This window comes from Canis lupus, chromosome 15 (genome assembly GCF_011100685.1).
Source record: "Canis lupus familiaris isolate Mischka breed German Shepherd chromosome 15, alternate assembly UU_Cfam_GSD_1.0, whole genome shotgun sequence".
Classification (NCBI taxonomy): Eukaryota; Metazoa; Chordata; class Mammalia; order Carnivora; family Canidae; genus Canis; species Canis lupus.
The window spans coordinates 45,849,355-45,866,535 of record NC_049236.1 but is presented as its reverse complement, the minus strand read 5'-3'; the positions used below and the strand labels follow the sequence as shown (position 1 = coordinate 45,866,535).

General features: G+C 37.1%; 1 long non-coding RNA gene across 2 annotated transcripts in view; it reads left to right on the top strand.

Moving 5' to 3' along the window:
• The window catches only part of LOC111090082, a 246,039-nt gene that overhangs the window by 25,689 nt on the left and 203,169 nt on the right, over window positions 1–17,181 (top strand). The window contains exons 4-5 of one of the 2 annotated variants that reach the window (XR_005370834.1): window positions 11,664–11,752; window positions 14,967–15,103. The exons of the other annotated variant lie outside the window; for it this stretch is intronic. This is a non-coding gene — a long non-coding RNA (uncharacterized LOC111090082). The remainder of the gene's footprint in view (window positions 1–11,663; window positions 11,753–14,966; window positions 15,104–17,181) is intronic. 2 annotated transcript variants of the gene reach the window in all.

The following is a 17,181-nucleotide window of genomic DNA, read 5'->3' as shown; positions in this document are numbered from 1 at the left end:
GCAGTGTACTTTACCCTCTATGAATTCTGTCTGTTAGTATATAGTTAAGAGTTCCCTTGATCTTTATTTTTGGGTAGTCATTTATCTTCCATTCCTTTGATGACTCCCACAAAGTCTGGCTCAATGCTGATGTATGGTAGCAAGTAATAAGTGAGTGTTCATTAAATGCTTGTTGATAACCATTTCTAGATGAATGAATGAACAGGCCCGCAGCTAATACAAAATTAATTTCACTGGTTTTGACCATATTTTCCTGAACTCTAATTGAGATGTCCTTAGGAATATTCACAAGTAGTCTGGAACACAATTATAATTTTATAAGCAAAAATCTTCTTTTGTGTTATTTTGAGATTGACTGGAGGAAGTTAGTAGCTTAGAACACAGAGGTTAGCCTATTATAGAGTCAGAGGTTGGCAGTCAGTCATATGCAAGGGTTAGGAGAGTACTTTGCCAGGTTTTGGATACAGGCACTCAGGCCTATATCTGCTGTTGACTGATCTCTAATTTACTTGTTAGGTTTATCACTTATGGCACAGTTTTATAATTATGATCTGATATCCCTGAAGAGAGAGAAAGAGAAATTCCCCTTTATCGCCAAGTGTTTTTTCACTGTAGGTGAATACATTGGCATTCTTTATTTTTTTAAAGATTTTATCTATCTATCTATCTATCTATCTATCTATCTATCTATCTATCTATCATCTATTTATTTATTTAGAGCAGGGGTGAGAAGAAGGCAGAAGGAGAGGGAGAGAAAGATCTCAAGCAGACTCCGTGCTGAGTGCAGAGCCCAACCTGGCACCCCATCCCACAATCCTGAGATCATGATGTGAGCCAAAATCAAGAGTCAGGTGCCCACCCAGGTTGGCACTCTGATTTATCAGTCTGTAGGTACTGAGTCTACACTGAGATAGTGTTAATTCTTGGGTTTCTAAAACTGTAGAGCTGAGGACCATGTTCTTGACTGTAGTATTCAGGAGGCCCTTCTCATGGAAACTTCTAGATTTCTATTACCACATGTCTTAACATTGAAAGCACTGAAAATAGCTAAATAGGGACAAAGCTTTTCTCAAAAAAAAAAAAAAAAAGGCTTTTTAAAAATCATATTTTAAGCATGTAAAACATAGCAAACTCCCTTTTAAGTACAGAACACAGTATTTTCCTTTCAAAGTCCTGTGGATGTTTTCAACATTGAGTGTGATTTGAATTCAGAGTACAGTTCTGAGAGATAACACTTAGTTTCTTATTTTAAGCTTTTAAAGAGACATATAATGAAGAAAAGCAAAAAGAAGAAAGTTCAGAACAAGGAGAAAAGGACTAAAGTATTCTACCTTTTTTCAAAAGAAGTATCATAAATACTTAGTCAAGCAATTTTAATTTTTAAAAATGGCTTAATTTGCCCATGTGGTGTTTTAAAGAGACACCATATGCCTTATATAAAGGCAAACACCAGAGAAGAGAGGAGATAATTCTGGTGACCTAAGATAGCTAAGATTTAGGATTTTTAATTCTAAGTAACTGCCTACCTGAGAGACTTAGATCCAGTTGGTTGCAGCAATCTCGATTTATTTATCAAGTTTTCACACTGGATTGGAGGAATGTTGTGGGACCATTTGGCTCTCTAAAGAAGTTTGGTTCTTTTTGTTTGTTTGTTTTGCTTTTTTAAGATATTGTTTATTTACTCATGAGAGACAGAGAGAGAGAGAGAGAGAGAGAGAGGCAGAGGGAGAAGCAGGCTCCACACAGGGAGCCCGATGTGGGACTCGATCCCGGGTCTCCAGGATCATGCCCTGGACTGAAGGCGGCACCAAACCGCTGAGCCACCCGGGCTGCCCAGAAGTTTGGTTCTTTAAGGAAGTACCATAAAGAGACTTAAAGCTGTAAGAAAGGGAAATTGGGTAGAGTTTTGATGGATTTTTAGCTTCACCATATAGTCATGACAAGGATGTGATGATCCCTTTAATTTAGTTTTTTGTTTACCTAGAGGTGGCAAAGTCAGTTCATTTAGAGTTCCATCAAGACAGCTGCAGCTTTGAATCTGCAGGATTTGAGGAGGGTTGAAATGGAAAATATTTTAAAATTTCTTCTCTGAATGCTGAGAAGTGATGGTGCTGTTGGAAGAACAATATAGGGTCTCAGGTTTTTTCCAACTTTTCTCACAGAAATTGTCTGTGGAGCTAAATCCTTGAAGTCCTCAGATTCTCTAGGATGTTACACAATACAGTGACAATAACCAGTATTTTCATATGCTTATTGTGTTCTTAGGGGCATTTTATACAGTATCACATTTGATTTTCTCACTCGCTGTGTGTGAAGTACTATCATCCCTATTTTACTGAAATGCTTAAGGAAGGTAAGTGAGTTGTCCAAGGGTCCGCAGTGTGTATGTTAAGCCCATAAACTTGAACCCGGGTCTGATTTCAAAGCTCTTAACCACTACTCTTTGTTGCTCTTTGAATGAACTTATTATACCCCCAAGAAAGGATTTGAAAACTTTAGACCTAAAATTAACAATCACACAGCAGTGTATTTGAGGAAGCTGGAAGTAGATGACTAGAAACTTTTTTTTCATGTTTTTCAGGGAGTGATATCCAAATTATTGGTTCATGGATGTAAGTACTATGCAAACTGATGATCCTAGAAGGCAGAGGTATGGTATGCTTTGGAATTAAGATTTGAGTCAATTAGCATGTTTTCCTTTGTTCTTATCTCAATGTCAAGGATACAGGGCATGTGGTGATGAAATGTTGATTTGGCTCCTTAATTCCAGTCATATCAATGTCATCTTAAATGACAGCTGATAGTGTGTTCAGTGTTAAATGTTTATGGAACTCTTCCTTTTGAAATATAAAGAACATCTTTACTTCGGAGTATAGTTGATCCTCATTATTTGCTGGTTCCATATTTGCAAATTAGCCTACTCACTAAAATTTGCTTACAAACTCAATATTGATATTTGGGGTGCTTCTGTAGTTGTTTGTGGATGCTGGAAGAGTGATGGAAATTTTGCACCTGACACACAAACATCCAGTGTCAAATAAGGTGATGCTCTGCCTTCTCAGTTCTCAGTTCACCTATTGTGAGCAAGTGTCCTTCCTCCATCTATTTAGCAATTTTTTTTTGTTTCTACCTTTGTTTTTGTTTTGCATCTTTGTGCTTTTTTGTTGGTGATTTCACTGTTTGAAATGGCTCCAAAGTGTAGTACTGAAATACTGTGCTCCTGAGCACAGAAAGGCTGTGATGTGACTTGTAGAGGAAAGATGTGTATTAGATAAGCTTCATTTAGGGATGAGTTACAGTGCTGTTGCCTGTGAGTTCAATGGAAATGAATCAACAATATGGTACATTCAGAAGAAGGAAGAGGAAATTTGCTCATCTTAAGTGAGGCTGCTGTGCCAAGTGCTAACGTAACATCTGTAGAGTCTGATGAAGCTTGGAAAAGAGGAAAAAGTTGGCTAAATGTGTGGATTTGAGAGATGATTGATAAATAAGCATGTGAACAGCGCTGTTGTAAGATTGAAACCCAGCGAAATATATAGTTGCATCACCCACGCTAAGGAAAATGTTAAAGTCTTCATGGTTAGTGCTCACTGGTTTGCACATTTTAAAAAGTGTTACAGGGGATCCCTGGGTGGCTCAGCAGTTTAGCACCTGCCTTTGACCCAGGGCGTGGTCCTGGAGTCCCAGGATTGAGTCCCACATCGGGCTCCCTGCATGGAGCCTGCTTCTCCCTCTGCCTGTGTCTCTGCCTTTCTCTCTATGTCTCTCATAAGTAAATCAATAAAATCTTAAAAAAATTGAAAAATAAAAAGTGTTACAGCATGACAGGTGTTAGACCTACAGACAAGGTAGGTTCTGCAGATCAGGAAGTTTTGGAAGAATTTTAAAAACATCTGCTTAGGTGTTATACAGAAAAAAGGTCATGTGGAAAAGCAGATTTTTAATGCTGAAAAGATGGCTTGTTGAATGAACCTGTGTCACACAGATGGCATTTTGGCTGAGGAAAATATGATCAGTGGTTCATAGGAACCTAACTCCCCTAATGGTTTAGCATTTACTAATCCAGTGGTCTTTGAGACTTCATAGAATATAAGTATTGCAATTAATGAGAATGGATTGCAATTTTACCAGAGATAATGGAGAAGACTCTTTTAAATATCATATAACTCCTCTGAGACTGAGGACTGTCTTTCAACATATCTTTGGGCTTGCATTCTTTCTTTTTATGGTGGTACCTTTATTTTTATAATATTCTATATAAAGTAAGAGGTTTTCCTATTAGAACCAACTAGATGGAACTCAAAGAACCTTGACCTTAAATGCCACTATCACCTTACTTTGGAATAGAATAGTCATTTTCTTCAGTCAGTGGTTTTGTGAGCCTGAGAATAGTGTTTGGACAATTAGAAAAAGAGAAATGTTGGTAACACAAACCCTCGTTTTGGATTACTCTTTTGACTTGGGAATAACAGAGCATCATTTACTCGTTCAACGTACATGTGAATCAGTGTGATTGCACGAGGCATTAGAAGAGTCTTGTGCCATCCTCTTAGAAAGAAAGGGATTTCTTTTTTCTTTTTTTAAAGATTTTATCTATTTATTCATGAGAGACATAGAGAAAGAGATGGAGAGATGGAGACATAGGCAGAGGGAAAACCAGGTTCCCTGCGGGGAGCCCAATGCGGGACTCAATCCCAGTACTCCAGGATCATGCCCTGAGCCAAAGGCAGATGCTCAACCACTGAGCCACCCAGGTCTTCCGAAAGAAAGAGATTTCAATAAAAAGTATAAAATTGTGGTAAAAAAAGAACTTCCACAAAGAAGTATTTTTAGGAAGGCATTGTCTGGGTTTTATCTTCTCTAAGGGCCAGGATCTTGACCTTATAGTCAGGAAAATTCTACCCATTTGAGGTATTTATATGTCATAACCCTGAGGGGTGATTTAACTAAGTATTTTATAAAGATAGCAAAAGCTCATAATCTAGTAAGGACTGGGAAAATAGTAGGCACATATTTATGAAATGGATAAATAAATGATAACACAATGGGATGGCAATTTTATATGTACACAATTATATCTATGAACAAATGACAAGGAATGTACAAAAAGTGCTGTGGAGTCTTGCTATATTTCCCATTTCTCTATCTCTATGAAATTAGCCTGGAGTACGGCTGAACTAGTTTGAATTCCTCTTTTTACACTGTCCATGTTGCTGCTGTCATGTAAGCTCCACAGGACAAGTGTTTATTTTGTTTACTAATGTATCCCAAGTATCTAGAACAGTGCCTGGTGTATAGCAGATGCTTAAGATGCTTAATAATGTTAGTTGGTTAAATGAATGAGCACTTATCCCCTTCTCTGTGACTGGACTGTTGTAGCTGTATGCTGTCTATACTGGAGTGTTGCTCTCTATATCAGCACTCTTTTGTGTAGGTGGGTAGTGTTACTTCTTGTGCTTTTAAATTAAAAAAATATTTCCAGCTTTATTAAGATAAAATTGATGTATAACATTATACTGTGTAAGGTTTTTTTTAAAAGATTTTATTTATTTACTCATGAAAGACACAGAGAGAGAGGCAAAGACATAGAGGGAGAAGCAGGCTCCTCGCACGGAGCCGGATGTGGGACTTGATCCCAGGACCCAGGGATCATGCCTTGAGCCAAAGGCAGACACTCAACTGCTGAGCCACCCAGGCATCCCTATACTGTGTAAGTTTAATACATAATATGTGTATCATGTCACATAATTATAATTTCTTTTTCCTGGTGAGGACGTTTAGGATCTACTGTCTTAGGAATTTCAGGTATATTATAGAGCAATAGATGCATTCTTAGACATGTATAACTACCAAAATGGAAAGAGGAAGAAATAGAAAATATGAACAGAACCATAACCAGCAAGGAAATTGAAGCAATCATCAAAACCTTCCAACAAACAAGAGTCCAGAGCCAGATGGCTTCCCAGGGGAATTCTACTAAACATTTAAAGAAGAATTACTGTTTCTGAAGCTGTTTCAAAAACTAGAAATGGAAGTAAAACTTCCAAACTCTTTCTATGAGGCTAGCATTACCTTGATCCCCAAACCAGAAAAAGGCCCCACCGAAAAGGAGAGTTACAGACCAATATCTCTGATGAACATGGTTGCAAAAATTCTCACCAAGATACTAGCCAATAGGATCCAGCAGTACATTAAAAGGGTTATTCACTGAAATCACGTGGGATTTATTCCTGGGCTGTAAGGGTGATTCAACATCTGCAAATCAAACAATGTAACACATCACATTAACAAAAGAAAGGACAAGAATCAGATGATCCTCTGAATTGACAGAAAAAGCATTTGACAAAGTACAGCATCCTTTCTTGATTAGAACTCTTCACAGCACAGGGATAGAGAGAATATACCTCAAAATCATAAAAGCCAAATGTGAAAAGCCCACAGTGAATGTCATTCTTAATGGGGAAAAACTGAGAGTTTTTGCCCTAAAGTCAGGAAGACGATAGGGATGTCCACTCTCACCACTGCTGTTCCACATAGTACTGGAAGTCCTAGCCTTAGCAATTAGACAACAAAAAGAAGTAAAAGGCATCCAAACTAGTAAAGAAGTAGAACTCTAATGTTTTGCAGATGACATGATACTTCATATGGAAAACCTAAAAGACCCCACCCCAAAATTGCTAGAACTCATACAGGAATCAGCAACATGACAGGATATAAAATCAATGCATAGAAATCAGTTGCATTTCTATATACCAACAAGGCTGTAGAAGAAGAGAAATTAAGGAGCCAATCCCACTTACAACTGCCCCCAAAACTTTAAGATACCTATGAATAAACCTAACCAAAGAGGTAAAGGTTCTGTACTCAGAAATCTATAGAAAAATCATGGAAGAAATTGAGGAAGACACAAAGAAATGGAAAAAAATTCCATGCTCATGGGTTGGAAGAACAAATTTTGTTAAAATGTGTTATCTAGAGCAATCTATACATTCAATGCAATCCCTACCAAAATACCATCAACTTATTTCACAGGATTGGAACAAATAATCCTAAAATTTATATGGAACCAGAAAAGACCCCAAATAGCCAAAGGAATGTTGAAAAAGAAAATCAAAACTGGTCGCATCACAATGCTGGGCTTCAAGTTCTGTTACAAAGCTGTAATCATCAAGACAGTGTGGTATTAGCACAATAACAGACACAAAAATCGATGGAACAGAATAGAGAACCAAGAAATGGACCCTTAACTCTGTGGTCAACTGTTCTTTGACAAAGCAGGAAAGGATATCCAATAGAAAAAGAACAGTCTCTTCAACAAATAGTGTTGGGAAAATTGGACAGCCACATGTACAGAATGAAAATGGACCATTTCCTCACACCATACACAAAAATAGACTAAAACAGATGAAAGACCTAAATGTGAGACAGAAACCATCGAATCCTAGAGTAGAATGCAGGCAACAACCTCTGTGACCTTGGCCACAGCATCTTCTTGCTAAAACATGTCTCCAAAGGCATGTGAAACAAAGACAAAAGTGAACTATTGGGACTTCATCAAGATAAAAATCTTCTGCACAACAAAGGAAACAGTCAACAAAACTAAAAGGCAATCTATGGAATGGGAGAAGATATTTGCAAATGATTATCAGATAAAGGACTTGTATGCAAAATCTATAAAGAATTTATCAAACTCAACACCCAAAGAACAAATAATCCAGCCAAGATGTGGGCAGAAGGCATGAATGGACATTTCTCTAAAGAAGATATACAAATGGCCAATAGACACCTGAAAAAATGCTCCACATCACTTAGCATCAGGAAATAAAAATCAAAACCACAATGCGGTATCATCTCACACCAGTCAGAATGGCTAAAATTAACAAACCAGGAAACTACAGATGCTGGAGAAGATGTGGAGAAAGGGGAACCCTCTTACACTACTGGTGGAAATGCAAACTGGTATAACCACTCTGGAAAACAGTATGGAGATTCCTCAAAAAGTTTGAAATAGAGCTATCCTATGACCCAGCAATTGTACTACTTGGTATTTACCCCAAAGATACAAATATATTGCTATGTTAATTAATTAAATTTAAATTTTAAAAAGGACAAACTTTTTTTTTCCTTTTTAAAACATTTTTTGAAAGGACAAAAAATCAATGTAATTCACCACAATAATAGACTAAAAAGGAAAATCATGTTATAATCTCAGTAGATACAGAAAAAGCACTTGACAAAAACCTTCACTCCATTACCAATTTTTTTTTTTTTAATTCCTCGGGAAATGAAGAATAAAAATAACTCAACCTGCTGAAGGGCTTCCACCAAAAACCAACAGCTAACATCATGCTGAATATTGTTCACCTATAGTAGGTAACAAGGCAAGAATGTCCACTCCCATTACTTCTAATCAGCATACTGGAGGTTCCAGTCTGTGTAAGAAGGCAAGAAAAAGAAAAGTTAAATAATGTAGAAGAAAAAACTAAAATTTTATTCTTAAACAGATAACCACTTATGTAGAAAATCCTACAAAAGCTACAAAAAAATTATGGAATAAGTAAATTCAACAGGATAACAGCATGGAGTCAATATACAAAAATCAGCTGTATTTCTAAGTGATAGCAACAAAGAATTATAACTGGTATGAGGATACAAATCAGTTACAATAATATCAAAATACAGTATATGTAGGGATAAATCAGAAAATAGGTATATGACTTACATACGTATACAATGAAAACTTCAGTGAATGGAGAAATATACCATATTTGTGGATTGGAAGACTCATTATTCCAAGACATCACTTCTCACCAAATTGATCTATAGCATCAATGCATTCCTAATCCAAATCCAAGTGACTTATTATGTAGAAATTGACAAGCTTATTTTTATATTTACAAGGGAAATCATACCTAAAATAGCCCCCAAAATCTTTTATAAAATATACAAATCTGGAGGGACACCTGGGTGGCTTAGTCAGTTGCATATCTGCCTTTGGCTCAAGTCATGATCTAAGGGTCCTAGGACTGAGCCCCAGGTAGGGCTTCCCTACTTGGTGGGGAGTCTGCTTCTCCCTCTCTCTCTGCTTCTCTCCTCTGCTCGCACTCTCTGTCTCAAATAAATAAATAAATAAATAAAATCTTAAAATCTTTTCTCTCCTTCTTTCACTCTGCCCCTCTCTCCTGAGCTCACTCTCTCAAATAAATAAATCTTTGTAAGACCTCAATAATAAAAAGATAAATGTTGAATTTTGTCAGATGCTTTTCCTGTATCTATTGAAATGATCATACAGTTTTTATCTTTTCTATTAATGTGTTATAGCACATTGAATTGAATTCCATGTGTTGAACCATCCTTGTATCCCAGAGATAAATCCCACTTGATCATGATGTATGATCTTTTAAAAATGCTATTGAATTCAGTTTGCTAATATTTTGTTAAGAATGTATGCATCTATATTCATTGGGGATATTGGCCTCTAGGTTGTTTTTTTTTAAAAGACTTTATTTATTCATGAGAGACACACAGAGAGAGGCAGAGACATAGGCAGAGGGAGATGCAGGGAAGAGCCTGATGTGGGACTCGATCAGGGGACTACAGGATCACGCCCATAGCTGAAGGCAGATGCTCAACTGCTGAGCCACCAAGGCATCCCTAGCCTCTAGATTTTAAGCTCAGAGTCATTATCATTGTTCTTCTAGAATTATCTACTCCCCAAATCTGCTCTGAACAAAACCAGCTGCCTGCTTTAGTGAACACATGGAATGTCTATTGCTGCATTTTCTGCCTCTTTCTAATTGTAGTGCTGTGGCTGCATTTCTGGATTTGTTCTCTGCCCTAATGTAGTAAAGTAAAAGGCATTTTAGACTCTTAAACTTGCATGTGTTCAATATGCACAGTGTGAGGGGGTATGCAGAAGAGCAGCTGTGGGTTTTGAACAACAGCTGGAGGTTGTGTTGGAGTAAGTGGAGTTATTTCCTAATTGGCAGGTGATTCCATAAAGGAATGCTTCTATCCAGGGAAGGACCTATCCCAGGCATGGGTTAAAGGCTAAAACTTTAAAGATTGGGTACAGTTTTCTATCTCTTTGGATTTGCTTTCTAAAAAGTACATTGCTTTGGCTTTTAAAAGCTGGGGAGCTTTTTAGAAAATATAGTTTTTCAGACACTGCACTGATTCAATTGGTCTTGGGTGACTGCAATGATACAGAGGTTTAGAAGCCAAATAGCATTGTTAATGGAGCAGGGGTGGATAGGGAAAGGAATTCACAGTGGAAGGGAATATCCATCATATCTTGTGAAATCCCGCTGTCCTTTGTAAGAATGCTCCTGTGAGATGGTTCATATTTACAGCATGTTTATCTGTGACTTAGAGGTGCAGTGGGTTTATTGGAAGGCTAGGGGAGGCTATGCTCTATTTACTGTACAAGTTGCTTCTCTGCTGTCCAAAGTGCATCTTTATCCACCCGAATTTCTGTCATTCTTCTCTTCTGAGATGTCATTCTCCTGGGAGCATCACTGGATTCTATATGGCAATGTTTGTTCATAAGGAATTGGACTTGAAATAAGCTAAGCAAAAACATTTTTTCAAACTGCAAAACTCAGGTGGTGTGACGAACACCAGGTGTTACAGTATATGTTGGCAAATTGAATTTAAATATTAAAAAACTGTAAAGCTCTACACACATTTGGCATATTATTATTACTATTATCAAAAACAATAACAATTACTGCTGAATCTTGTGGGTGCTTTGAATCATGTAGTTGGCCAACCTGCACATGGTAAGTAGAAATCTAGGCCTGGATATGGCTTGTGGATGAACCTTGGGCGAGTGCCAACTATATGAAATAAACTGAGTTTGCTTAAGCTCCCACAAGGAAGAATTTTCACTTTGTGTCCTTTGGCAATATTTAAAAAAATGTTTTCCAAGATTTTTACTTTTAAAATTTATATATAATCCCTATAAAACTCTGTCTTAACAAATACATTATTTTCTATCAGATTTCTTTAAACTTTTCCATATATGTACATATTTTATAGAGTTTTATTGATGGTACGGACACAGTTTCTTCAATTGCTTTTTTCTTTACACCAAACATTTTTTTTCATTGCTTCTAATCTTCATAACTATAGTTGTAATGACTACATAGTATTTACTATTTTATTTGGTAATTCCACTATTACTAGATAGTTAGGTTGTTTCCAAATTCTCCTGTCATAAATAATGCTAAGATTAACATGATATCTTCATGTCAACAGTGGGAAGTTTTTGACTTCCCTCCAGTTGAATTCTTTTCTTTGTGCAAACTCTGAAATGTGAGACTAAAGTCACAAATGACAGAAACATTTTTCAGGCTCCTGATAACTATTAGAAAATCCTCTGTGCCAGTTTCCTCACCCCTAAAATGAGGTTAAGATAGTATATAAAGTACTTCAAGTAGTGCATTCAGTAGATGTTGGCTACTACTGCTGTCTCCACCATCACCACCCTAACCACCACTATTACTACTATTATCATTTTGGTGAAGTTCAGCTGCATTTTCACAAATGAAAATAGATATCTTAATACAGTTTTGATAATCAGATTGCTCATAGATTTTTTGCTTTCTCTTTCTCTTTTCAAATGATTTATAGGCTGTTTAATTTTTGCCCTTCTTCCTCAGTACCAGAATTCTCTCCTGAAATGAACTATCTTCTTAATTTCCACCATTTCCCATTTCTTTCTGTCATGAAGCCATTTCTACCTGGGAAGGTAAAACAAGTGTTTTTTTATTTACATATTTCTTATATTATATTTGGTGGTGATAAAGCTAAACTGATGGGGTTCTGGGAAACAAGACACACCATTATCTCCTACTCAAGTTTAGTATCTATTATGCACAGATGTGAAAGTCTGACCTCTGGTGGCTGTGAGCTGCAGCTGGGGTGCACATGTACCAAGTCTAAAAGAGGATCACGGACCCATAAATGTATCCTCCAGCAATAGCTAAACTGGTGTAGGACTGATTGAATTTTAAAGCTTTTTATATTCATTGTGAAGCTTGTTCCTTAGGTCAATAAAGACATCCTACTTTCTTCCTTACAAAGCAATTATCTTATAACTCAGTTTCTTAGAATACACAGCTTTAAATAAATGTTCCTTGAATCATAGTCTACAAAAAATATTTTCTTAAAACCATCAACCACCCCACCATCACCACGACTACCTGACAATATATAAGTAGAAATCTCAGGGGGAAAAATGGATTCCCAAATCTTAGCAAAAGGAATATCAGTGGGATTGAAATTTAATTATCTTCAAAACATTTTTAAATTGAGATATATTTATTCTCCTAATCAAATATTTTCAAACCTTCTAGGATTTAGTTTTTTAAAAATCTAAAGGAAAGGTATCAGAAAATGATTTTCAGATAGTATGTATCATAATTCAGAGAATGATGTGAATGAAGAAAATAAATTTAGATGTAAGAAGTCACAAAGAGTGAGAATACAAATGAAATATTTTTATGTTTTTAATTGTTGTTTAAAATGATCTAGAAATGGTGCTCCTTTGCTTATGCTTGAGAATAAATGTTTACATTAAATTTTAACTATTTTGCTTTTATAAAAATGGTAGTTTTTTAAGGTGATTCAGTGAGTCAACAGGTACAACTAATAGTTAATAATTTGGTATCGTGTGTTTGTATGTATTTTTGCACAAAAACTAGTCAAAAATGACAGATTTATTTAATCATAGCTAATTGCTTGTTCATACAAGAATATAGAATTTGAAAATGGTAGGTTCTATAATTCCTAGGTAGATGATATATTCTCCTTTGGTCCCAACCCTAATTAGGTTCAGCATCTGTGTTATTGTCAACGGTCAGTAAAGCGACTGTTAGTCATGACACATTCTTAGCAAATTGGTTCATCAACCATCCCCAGCATTTGTACTACTGACCTTGACTTCAAATAAATAGTATTAATTCCTTCCTGCCAGAATAAGCTATAAATCTGAGTACATCTCTCAATCTCTTCAAAACCAAAATTTTAAAGCCTGATTCATGTTCTAAAAGCTTAATTGATTTCTGTAATCAAATGTGTTTATTCTAATTACATATTATTAGTTGTTGATCATTTTTATCTTTATATGCTCATTGCAAAAAAAGGTCAGAAAATGACAAAATATATAATGAGACAATAATCCCATTTTAAAAGTATTTTGACATTAGCTGATGTAAAATGGTTTTTGTTTTTCTTATCATTTGAGTAGAATTAATTAGCAAAAATGAATCACTAATGTTTACTGCATGTAATTCTGTGCCAGGTACTGTTCTCAGCCCTTGCATGCATTGCTCATGTAATGGTCATACAACCCCATGAAGGAGGTTCTGTAATCATCTCTGATTTTGCAGATGAAGAAAACCACAGGAGGGTTGCTCCAGATGACATAGCAAGTGGCCGAGTGAGACTTTGAGCTCAGTTGCCTGACTGCAAAGCCAGTCTCTTACACACAGTGCAAATTAAAGTTAAAAGATATGTGTATGAACTGGTGATTTGCTCGTGGACCAAGGCTTAAAACACTCACAACCCAGACCAATTGGAAGATATTCTATACTATTAATGAATTCTACTTGTATAGAATCCATTTAAAACAAAATGTGTATTTTAACATCATGTGGTCACTGTCATTTCTTTCATGCTGTAATCTATGTATTAGGTATTTTAAGCAACCAGAAATTGATTTAGAGGAAGATTTTCTTCTTGAGTCTTATTCTAGTTCTAATCTTTTCAATTCACTGAACTTAAAAAAAATACCATCAGTATTTCTTGCTGGAAGTTAATGGCACTACTGGAAAGTGGTTTCACTGTCTTCTATATTCCGCTTGCCTTTTTTATAGCTGAATCCACATCCAAACTCCCACCCCCTCCCAACCAGTCTTCTGTGAATAAGCAAGGGGGAACAAAAACCACAGAAGGAACATGTGGACCTTCCAGGCAAGGGAGGATTAGAGAGGAGAAGTGTGAAGAGCGTGCCTTGCTCCCCACCCAGCACTGATGTATCATCAGAGACCAGGGCACATTTACCCTCTAATGGTAGGAGGCTATCAATGAGTCCAGATCACTCTTCTTGCCTGGCAGGCCCAGGGAATCCTGACTCCCCATTGACTCGCTCTCGGTGCCTGCCTCCCGAGTGGCCACGAGCAGCCTCCTGACTGCCAGCCATAGCACGGAGCTCTGGGGCCCAGGAGCTACAGCTCACAGAGTTCCTGGGGGATGGAAAGAGAGCAGAAGCCTGGGGAGGAAGGAGATGCAGTCTATGGGGCTCAAATTTGTAGAGTTTCATGGAGATAGATGAGGCAAAGATGAGACGAGTAATGCAGCTTTTCCTATTTTGATGACATAAATTTTCCCCTGATCCTCAGTAGAACAAAACAGAGCCCTGTTTCTGTTTATTAACTAGAATCTGCAACTCCTAGTCACAAGCATGACATAAAGTCATTCCATGTGAGTGGCTATAAGGAGTACTCTGATCATTTCATTGATTCAATGGTTATTTATTTCATGCTTACTGTGTACCATACAGTGTTCTAGACACTGAGAGTATAATACTGTCCAGGTACTCTTCCAGAAGCCTGGGATGTAATACTGTTCTGGTACTCCTCTACATACCAGGGATATAAAGCTCTCACAGAGCTGACAGTTTATGAAACTAGGTCTTTTTCATCTTATCTGTCTCCTGCCAACACACAATTAGCCGAGAGGCCTGGTATATATAATAGGGACACTTGATGATGTTCATTGAAATAAATTAAAACAGTGAAAAGTGTCAGAACAGAAAAGAGTCACAAAGTATGAAAGGATATTGACCAGATATCAAGTGTTCAACCTGGTGAATCAGTTTCCAGATTTATGAGCAGTCTTGAAATGGATTTTCCTCCCATGTAGATGTTCCTTAAACCTAACAGTGACTTTTCTTCCATCAGGTGTTTTAGGTGAGCCTCTCCTTTCAGCTGCTTGAACTGTCTTCAGAACTCCAGCTGCTGGTAGCTGGCTCTGAAAAGATCGAGAGGTCTGTGGAGAAGTATTTGTATTTAGAATGCCCAGGAAGGAGAGAGCCTGGGTAAGTAGAGAGAAGTGTAGCAATTGCAGAAAGTAGTAGAATATACTGGTAGGTGAGGAAAGGCCCCTTGCTATAATCAGGGCTATGTTGTGTCCCAGAGAATCTGGACAGAAATAAGATTCCAGAATCTATAGGCAGAGACATATGAATGATTTGGTCTGAGCAGGTCCAATTTCTACATAGACTATTTCATTTTACTATTTACCTATTAAAATGAAAACCACTCTGTCCCTTTAAATGCATCACATTTACAAGTGTTTCAGTTGCAGAGCCAGTTCCAAGGTAGATCATTGTACCCCAGTGGATACCTCTGGCCACCCACAATCCCTGGCCCCTTCCCTAATGTGAGAGGATGGTGGCTGCTTCCTACACATATTGCTTTTTCATGAGCAAACCATTTGGGTAGGCTGGAGTCACTATTCCAGCCTATGCAGTTGTACAGGTTAGGGTCACTTAGATAATTCATCAGTTGCATTTCATAGTGTGGAAAGGTCATACAAACTGCCTTGGCTAAAACCACAAAAATGAAAATTGTGGATTTTTTTTTTTTTTTTTTTTTTGCTAGAGGAATCATAAGGATTAGATTTTTCCAGATCAAGAGGCTACTTCTGGTCAAGATTTTTTTTCATTTATTTTTTTAGATATAATTGACATCTAACAGTATATTAGTTTCATGTGTATGATGTAATGACTCAATATTTGTGTGAAATGATCACCACAATAAGTCTAGTTACCACTTGTCATTATAAAAAATAACAAAAGTTTTTTTTGCTTGTGATGAGAACTTTTAATATTTACTTTTTGGGCAACTTTCAAATATTCACTAGAATATTATTGGTCATGGTGTCTTTTATATCCCCATGACTTATTTATTTTATAAGTAGGACTTTGTACCTCTCGACCCCCTTCACCAGTTTCACCCACCCTCCATTCTCCCTCCCCCATCCCAAGCAACCATCATTTTTTTTTCTCTGATTCTATGAGTTTTATTTTGTTTGTTTGTTTTGGTTTTTAGATTCTACCTATAAGTGAGATCGTACAGTATTTGTCTTTCTCTGTCTGACTTCATTTAGCAGAACACTTATCCTCAGGTCCATCCATGTTGCCGCAAATGGCAAGATTTCATTTCATCTTCTTTACCCATCCTGCAGTGGACACTTAGATTGCTTCCATATCTTGACTATTGTAAGTAATGCTGCAGGGAACATGGGAGTGTAGATATCTTTTCAAATTAGAGTTTTCATTTTCTTCAGAGAGATACCCAGAGAGGGAATTACTGGATCGTCTGGTAGTTCTATTTTTAATTTTTTGAGGAACCTCTATAGTGTTTTCCACAGTGACTGCACCAATTTATAGTTTTATCATCAGTGCATGTGGATCCTTTTTTTTTTTTTTTTCACATTCTCCCCAACACTTGTTATCTCTTGTATTTTTGATAATTGCCATGACAGGTGTGAGGTGATATCTCATCATGGTTTTGATTTACATTTCCCTGACGCTGAGTGATGTCAAACATCTTTCCATGTGTCTTTTAGCCATCTGTATGTCGTCATCAAAAAAATGTCTGTCCAGGTCCTTTGCCCATTTTTTAAATTGGATTGATCTTGAGAGGGGTCAGAGATAATGAAATGAGGACTAAGTCTGCTGAAGCAAAAGAGCACAGCTCCTGGTATTGTGCCCCTTTCCTTTCATAGCATATGATGTGCTGCTGTGGCTTCTGTTCTTCCTGCCTGAGTGGCCAACTTCTGGAATGGCTGTAGAACCTAGGGCCCCAAAGATTGTGTCCAAGACCCAGGTCTTTTTATCAGACATCAGAGGAGTTCCTGCTTTGAATATATGGATCACGGTAAACTCTCAGAGCCTCTTTCCTGTTTAGGTCTTAGTGCTTTACTCTGTAATGGTTATTTCAGATATGTTTGCTCTATGAACACCCTAAAGATAATCCAAAGTTCAGGCCCCTTTTTCTTGACAAGCAACAAAACTCTTTGAGGATGTTTAAATTTTAGTTGGTATTCTCTCCTCTGAATAGCAGGAGGCTCCTCATTCCAGGTTGTACACGACCCAGCTGGTTAAGTCTA